At 43.6% G+C, this 6,871-nt stretch overlaps 1 long non-coding RNA gene across 1 annotated transcript; it reads right to left on the bottom strand.

Annotated features, from left to right (window-relative positions):
- Positions 1-214: 214 nt before the first annotated feature.
- LOC106727632 lies at positions 215-6,812 on the bottom strand. The gene is made up of 3 exons (XR_001363863.1): positions 6,756-6,812; positions 3,522-3,523; positions 215-896 (listed from the first exon to the last, which is right to left on the bottom strand). It is a non-coding gene; the product is annotated as an uncharacterized LOC106727632 (long non-coding RNA).
- Between the last annotated feature and the right edge of the window lie 59 nt (positions 6,813-6,871).

The raw sequence follows: 6,871 nt of genomic DNA on the forward strand, positions 1-6,871 counted from the left end.
AATTTATATTGGAAACCAATAGGTGGCACCCCAGGTCTAGTTTTGCAGTTGTAGCTTGCAGCACAAGAGGGACAGATGGCTGTTGTACCGGAAATCTTATTTGCAGATACTTGGTCCTGTTAACACACCATGAAGGGCTTGACATTTTACAAAGTGCCTTCATACACATGGTCCTCATGTGGTTCACACAGCAACTTCTAGAGATACAAACAAGATTGGGACTATTACTAAGCCCCACTTTACATAAAGGAAACAGATGAGTTTGAACTTCAGTCAGCCTAGCTCTCTCATAGTTCACTTTGCTGACTTCTTAATTGTGGATACTAATGGTGAAACATTATGGCCTGTATCCCACAGGATTTGAGGCCAGTTGGAAGAAAGAATTTACACACCTGTAGAGTATTACTGAGTCACAAGTCAAGGGGAAGATAGGTCACTGGTGGTTTGGGCGGTTTAGGAAGATCTATTCAGAAGTAGCCTTGAGATGGCAACGACAGCTCTGCTTTCCAGCTTTGACAGCCAGAGCAGAGTGAAGGGCTCTGAGAAGGCTCCTGTGGCTGGAACAATATGAAAGGAGTCAACCTCCGCTCCCACGCCTAGCCTTATAGGGGATAATGATTGGGTGCTGCTTCCCCAGACTCTTTCATCTGCAGAGTTCAAAGCACCTCATTCCTATTAATACTCTGCACAGTAGGTAGAGAGTATCAACAAAGCAAGCCAGGGAAACTGAGGCCAGGAGTCACAGCCTGCGGCTGGCTGTGAGTCACCTATGGGGCCTGGAGCCCAGGAATCCTGATGCCCTGGCCACTGGACAAATCCCTCATCAGAGAGTGAGGATGGATGCTGTGTTTTTGAAAATAGTACCAATAGCTGTGGTCTTGGGTTGTTTTTCTTTTCTTTTTTTAAATATATTTTATTGATTTTTTTACAGAGAGGGATAGAGAGTTAGAAACATTGATGAGAGAGAAACATCGATCAGCTGCCTCCTGCATACACCTCACTGGGAATGTGCCCACAACCAAGGTACATTCCCTTGACCGGAATCGAACCTGGGACCCTTGAGTCCGCAGGCTGACGCTCTATCCACTGAGCCAAACTGGTTAGGGCTGTTTTTCTTTTTTAATATATTTTTATTGATTTCAGAGAGGAAGGAAGAGAGAGAAACATCAATGAGAGAATCATTGATCGGCTGCCTCCCACACACCCCAACTGGGGATCGAGTGCGCAACCTGGGCATGTGCCCCTGACCAGAATCGAACCCAGGACCCTTCAGTCCACAGGCCGACACTCTATCCATTGCGCCAAACCAGCCAGGGCTGGTCATGGGTTTTGATGCTTACTCCATCATGGAGGCCACAGCCATCACCAAAACAAACCAGTTGGAGAGAGGTGTCATTAGAACTTTATGGGCTCGTATCCAAGCACCCTGAGCATTTATTCTCTGCAGTCATGGAGTAGACATGGATGGAATAATCCAAAACTTTATTTTCAGGCATTGGTATGACAGCAAGGGTGTTTTCTCTAATGTAGCTCTCTCCACCTCCCACTGATAGCAGAATGATTTTCATGTTGGGGAGGGATAGCACAGTGCCGAAAGGACTGTGGGTTCCAAGTGAGGTCTGTTCATCATGAAATGTATAGGGTAAGAGAAAGTCCGTCCTCCAGTATGGCTGGGATAGGGCAACTGTCCTTAAGATTTCTTTTTTTTTATTTAATTTCCTGATAAAAATAGCAAAGTGAAAAACTTGGAAAATAAAATTAGGCTCATAATCCCATAACAGAAATGAAAATATAATCTATAATAAATTTTATATTGAAATGTATATTTTATTTTTCTATACATACAGAGGGATAGTTATAGCATTTATGTAAGATATATTATTGCTTTGTAACCTGCCTTTTTTAGTTGACACTATTTAATATAATTAAAAATATGAAGACCTTTTAATGTTTACATGATAATATTCTGTGGTATGGCTACAATATTGTTTACTTACTCAAATTCCCATGGTTAGCCTATAAGTCATTACCAATTTTTTGCTATTGTAAATAGTGCTGTCTGAATCTTTAACTTTTTTTTTTTAATTGATCTTAAAGTGGGAGAGAGAAAGAGAAACATAGATGTGAAAGAAATACATGGATTGGTGGCTTCCCGAATACGCCTGGACCAGGGATCAAACTTGCAATCTAGGTATATGCTCTGACCAGCAATCGAACCCACTGGACCTTCTGGTGCACTGGACGACACTCCAACCAACTGAGCCACACTGGCTAGGGCTGAGTCTTTGACTTTTAACTTATGATAAAATCCTAGAAATGAAAAAGCTGATGTTTTCCAGGTTCTGGATTCATATTGCCTTCCAGAAAAGTGCCACTTTACATCTCACAGACACGTCCTCAAAATGCCTCTCTCTCCTTCTAAGGTACCTTAGAAGGGATCTTCTTGATCATCTCTGCTTATCACTGGCATTAGGATAAATGCATTTCCTGGCTCTGAATTGGAGCTCCAACAATTGGGAGATAGCATTTGGAACTTATCAGAGACCACAGTTAATTGGAAAGACTTCTAGACCAAAGAGGCTTAGGAGTGAGGGTGACGCCCTTGAGTCCCACAGACCTAAAGCACAGCCAGTCTGCTCTCCACTGTTTCTGAATTGGGAAAAAGCTCCCCTCCTGTCGGCTGAGATAGGAAGCCTGATCCCAGTAGGGGGTGGGGGAAGGTTGATCTTGGAGAGTCTCTGTCCTTTCTCAAGGCTCCTGAGAAGGGAAGGGGAGTGACTTCAGACCCATCCCAGCATTACCAAGGCCCAACCGGTTTTTGAAAGTAGTGGGGAGGCCCAACTGCCCCAGACGTCTGGAAGGAAATTCTCTAGCAAGCTGAGTAGCCCCCTTCCTGTCCCGCCCCTTTTCTTCTTTCTTGCCCCTGTGCATTGAGCCTTTACCCAGCCTGATCTGGGCTGTCCACTCCCACTTCCTATCCCCTGAAGAAGGAAGAGTCCCAAATTAGCACATATCTCAATGGCATTGGGCCTACTGAGGCCAGGGGAAGTCATAAGTCTCATTTACAACGGACTGTCCTTCATTTCCTGCCAGGAAGCCCCAGAAGTGCAGGTGTCCAGGGAGCTTAAGACTGAGGAGCTGTGAAGGGATGGGCTGGGGATTTGGAGCCCAACTAAGATGAAAAAGAAAGATGAATATTGATAAAAATGTGCTGAACTAAAATACAGAGCAAAGCTGGAAATTTCTTTCCTCATCCCAAACCCTGAAGCAATGGTGGAGGAGGGAGATGAAAGGCCCCTTCAATCTATCCCAAATGAACGCAAAATCTCAAGAAGTGTGCTTTCTGTGCAAATACAGCTCTCTTCACACTGATTGGAGGCCTCTTCCTGTATATTCATCCTGGAACCTGCACATTGCTCTATGGAATCATATAAACTGCACAGAAGGGATATTGGGACATGAGTAAGATTTCTCCCAACTCAAAGCATACCAGTGGTTGCACAATCTATTCTGACTTAAACATCTGTCCCCTGTACATTCAGAAAAGGAAATTTCAGGTTGACTTTATTCTGGAGAAAGAAAGGGGGGGAAATGTGTCTTTCTCCTTCCCTCCATTCTTCCCTCCCACCTTCTCTTTCAACATATATTTCTTAAATGCCATAATCTGATGTATGAAGTACTGTATGTAGCCACAGATTGAAGACTCCATGAGTTCAGAGTCTGGGATCTCCCTCTTATCTCTAGACAAATAAAGAGTTAAATTTCCCAGAGAACAGTAAGGAGAAAATTGGGTGGAGATGAGAGATGAATCAGCCTTTGACATACCTGTCTACTGCCCCCACAGACATTCCTGGCCCCTGACTCACTGTGTAGGTGGGGCTGGGGGGTTCTGAGAGGAGGGGGACCTATTCTACAGAAACCTGCCTTTCCCCCTCCCTCCCCCCGCCCCCACACACAGCAAGGATTGGGGGATGAGTAGACCCTGTGAACAGGTGAAGAATTGAAAAGGAACAAAGATTGTAACCACATTAAGGAAACCTTAGCTTGGTAAAGATCAGGAAATTGGTCCACTACAGTTTTTTTCTCAAGACAATTCCTTTCTGCTGGGCCCTGGGGTGGCATTAGATTGAGGGTAGAGTAAGTCTTTCTTGATTCTTAGAAGCAGGGCAGCATAGCATAATGTGGTTCTTTTCAAGCTTATTTTTAACTCACAATACAGACATATGTGTGGCTATTGTAGCCATATGTGGAAACAGGAAACCCTGACCACTGGGGTCCTGCCCTGTGTTTCTGGGGAACCCTCTGAACACAATTTGAAAACAGCTGTTGTAGTTTAAAAATCATGGACTTTGGTCCTAACCGGTTTGACTCAGTGGATAGAGCGTCAGCCTGTGGACTGAGGGGTCCCGGGTTTGATTCTGGTCAAGGGCATGTACCTTGGTTGCGGGCACATCCCCAGGAGGGGGTGTGCAGGAGGCAGCTGATCGATGTTTCTCTCTCATCGATGTTTCTAACTCTCTGTCCCTCTCCCTTCCTCTCTGTAAAAAATCAATAAAATATATTTAAAAAAAATAAAAATAAAAATCATGGACTTTGGAGTCAGATCCATTCCATTCCCCAGGTACATTATTAGGTTATTTAGCTGCACTGAGCCCCATTCTCTTCATCTGCAAAACAAAGATGATAATAGCAGTCATGTCTGTTGCTATTTAAAAAAAAATTATTTTGAGAGAGAGAGAGACATTGATTTGTTGTTGCACTTATTCATGCATTCATTGGTTGACTCTTTAAATGCCTGACCCTGGAATCTAGCCTTGGCGTGTAGGAACAATGCTCTAACCAACCGAGCTGCTCGGCCAGAGCCCACTGCTATTATTACAGTACTCTGTCCTCTAGGAAGAAGCAGGAGTGGGGCACTGTTGGTCAGAACAATCTTGGTGAAAGCATCTGAAATCAGGTTTTCCCCAAAAGGCACTGGACATTTGGACCTTGGACGTGTGTGTATAGGAGTATCTTGCCTTTCTAGAAGGAGCCACAGTGGCCTGCCTAACCCTTGGCCTCCCTAGGGTGCCTGGTTGGTTCTGGGAAGGCACTTTGAACCCAATGCCTTGCCCTCCATCACCTGTGGATCTACAGAGCCAATTAAGAGTGGGTATCTCCCCTAGAAAACCGTAAGTTGCAAATTTTCCCCATATCAATCAAATTCTTGAGAGCGAAAGATCTTTGCAAGCCCTGGGCCTCCATTTCCTGGAGGATAGATACTCTGGCAGTGCAGAAAGGATAGGACTGGGATTATTTGAATCTCTGTGAGCCTGTCTCTGTCTAGATAGCCCTGCCTCCCCTCAGAACCAGCTATATTTCTATTTCCACAACTGAGGACCTGGCACTAAACCGGATTTCCAGGCATTTGGGAGGATGGTTTTAAAACTAAGTTCTGAGCACCTTCCTGTACACAAAACCTTGAGACACAAGTTTCTGAGACACCTTGAGTGTACACAGTCTTGAGACACTGGGGGAAGAAAGGGACAAAGTTATTTTTGAATAATGGGACAAAGTTATTTTTTTAGAGAGCTTTCTGAGAAGACAATAAATAAACCCAGGACATACTTACAAACCCAGAGGTAGAATCAAGTCAATGTGAAATCATAACTGAATAAATGCACTTAATAAGTGTACCTATATAAATTAAAGGAGTTGATAAGAGAGCACAGATCCAAAGCTCTGTATATGTTGAAGGGAGAGGGAAGCTGGTTAGTCACGTTTTGATCTGAAGCTGGGCTTTGAAATTTAGAGGTTATAACAGGTGCTCAAGTGGAAAGGATAATGTGAAGGCGAGAATGGCCACCATGAAATTTCCAGGGGTACCTGCTTTGCCTTTTGGGACTGATTTTTTTTTTAGAGAGAGAGAGAGAGAAGAAGGGAGAGGGAGAGAGAGAAACATCATTGTGAGAGAGAAACATTTATCAGTTGCCTCCCATATGCACCCTGACTGAGGATTGAACCCACAATCTGGGTATGTGCCCTGGTGGGGAATCGAAACGACGACCTTTCAGTGCATGGACGACATTCAGCCAACTGAGCCACACTGACCAGGGCTTCTGGGACTGATTTTTAAAACAGATATAATTCACACACTACAAAATTTATCCTTCTAAAGTGTACAGTTCAGTGTCTTTTATATATTCATAAAATTGTACAAATATTACCCCAGTTTGAATCCAGAACATTTTGTCCTGGCTGGGTAGCTCAGTTGGTTAGAGTGTCATCCTGATACGTCAAGGTTGTGGGTTCGATCCCCAGCCAGGGCACATACAAGAATCAAGCAATGAATGCAAAAATAAGTGGAACTACAAATTGATGTTTCTCTCTCTAAAATCAACTTTAAAGCAAAATAAACAAGCCTGGAACATTTCATCACTCCAAAAGAAACTATGTACCCATTAGCAGTAGAACTAAAATTTCTAAAACAGCAATCTAGGCCAGGGAAAGATGGCAAGAAATACTCACGGAAACTCCACTCTGGGTAATAGTAAGAACATTTTACAGACCCCTGGCTCAGTTGGTTGGAACATTGTCCCATGCAATGTTTCTCTCCCTCCCTTACTCCCTCTCTGAAATAAAAAAATTAAGTTTTACAGAGATTAAAACAAAAAACATAACAAAAATAAAAAGGTCTGGGACCCTCATGGTCTGGTGCCAAAGCCAGCTCACATTTAGCCATCTGATTTGATGATGTTCCAATCCACATCATATACTTTTTTTTAAATATATTTTATTGATTTTTTACAGAGAGGGAGGGAGAGGGATAGAGAGCTAGAAACATCGATGAGAGAGAACCATCGGTCAGCTGCCTCCTGCACACCCGCCACTG

This window comes from Myotis brandtii, unplaced genomic scaffold, assembly GCF_000412655.1.
Source record: "Myotis brandtii unplaced genomic scaffold, ASM41265v1 scaffold456, whole genome shotgun sequence".
In the NCBI taxonomy this organism is placed as follows: Eukaryota; Metazoa; Chordata; class Mammalia; order Chiroptera; family Vespertilionidae; genus Myotis; species Myotis brandtii.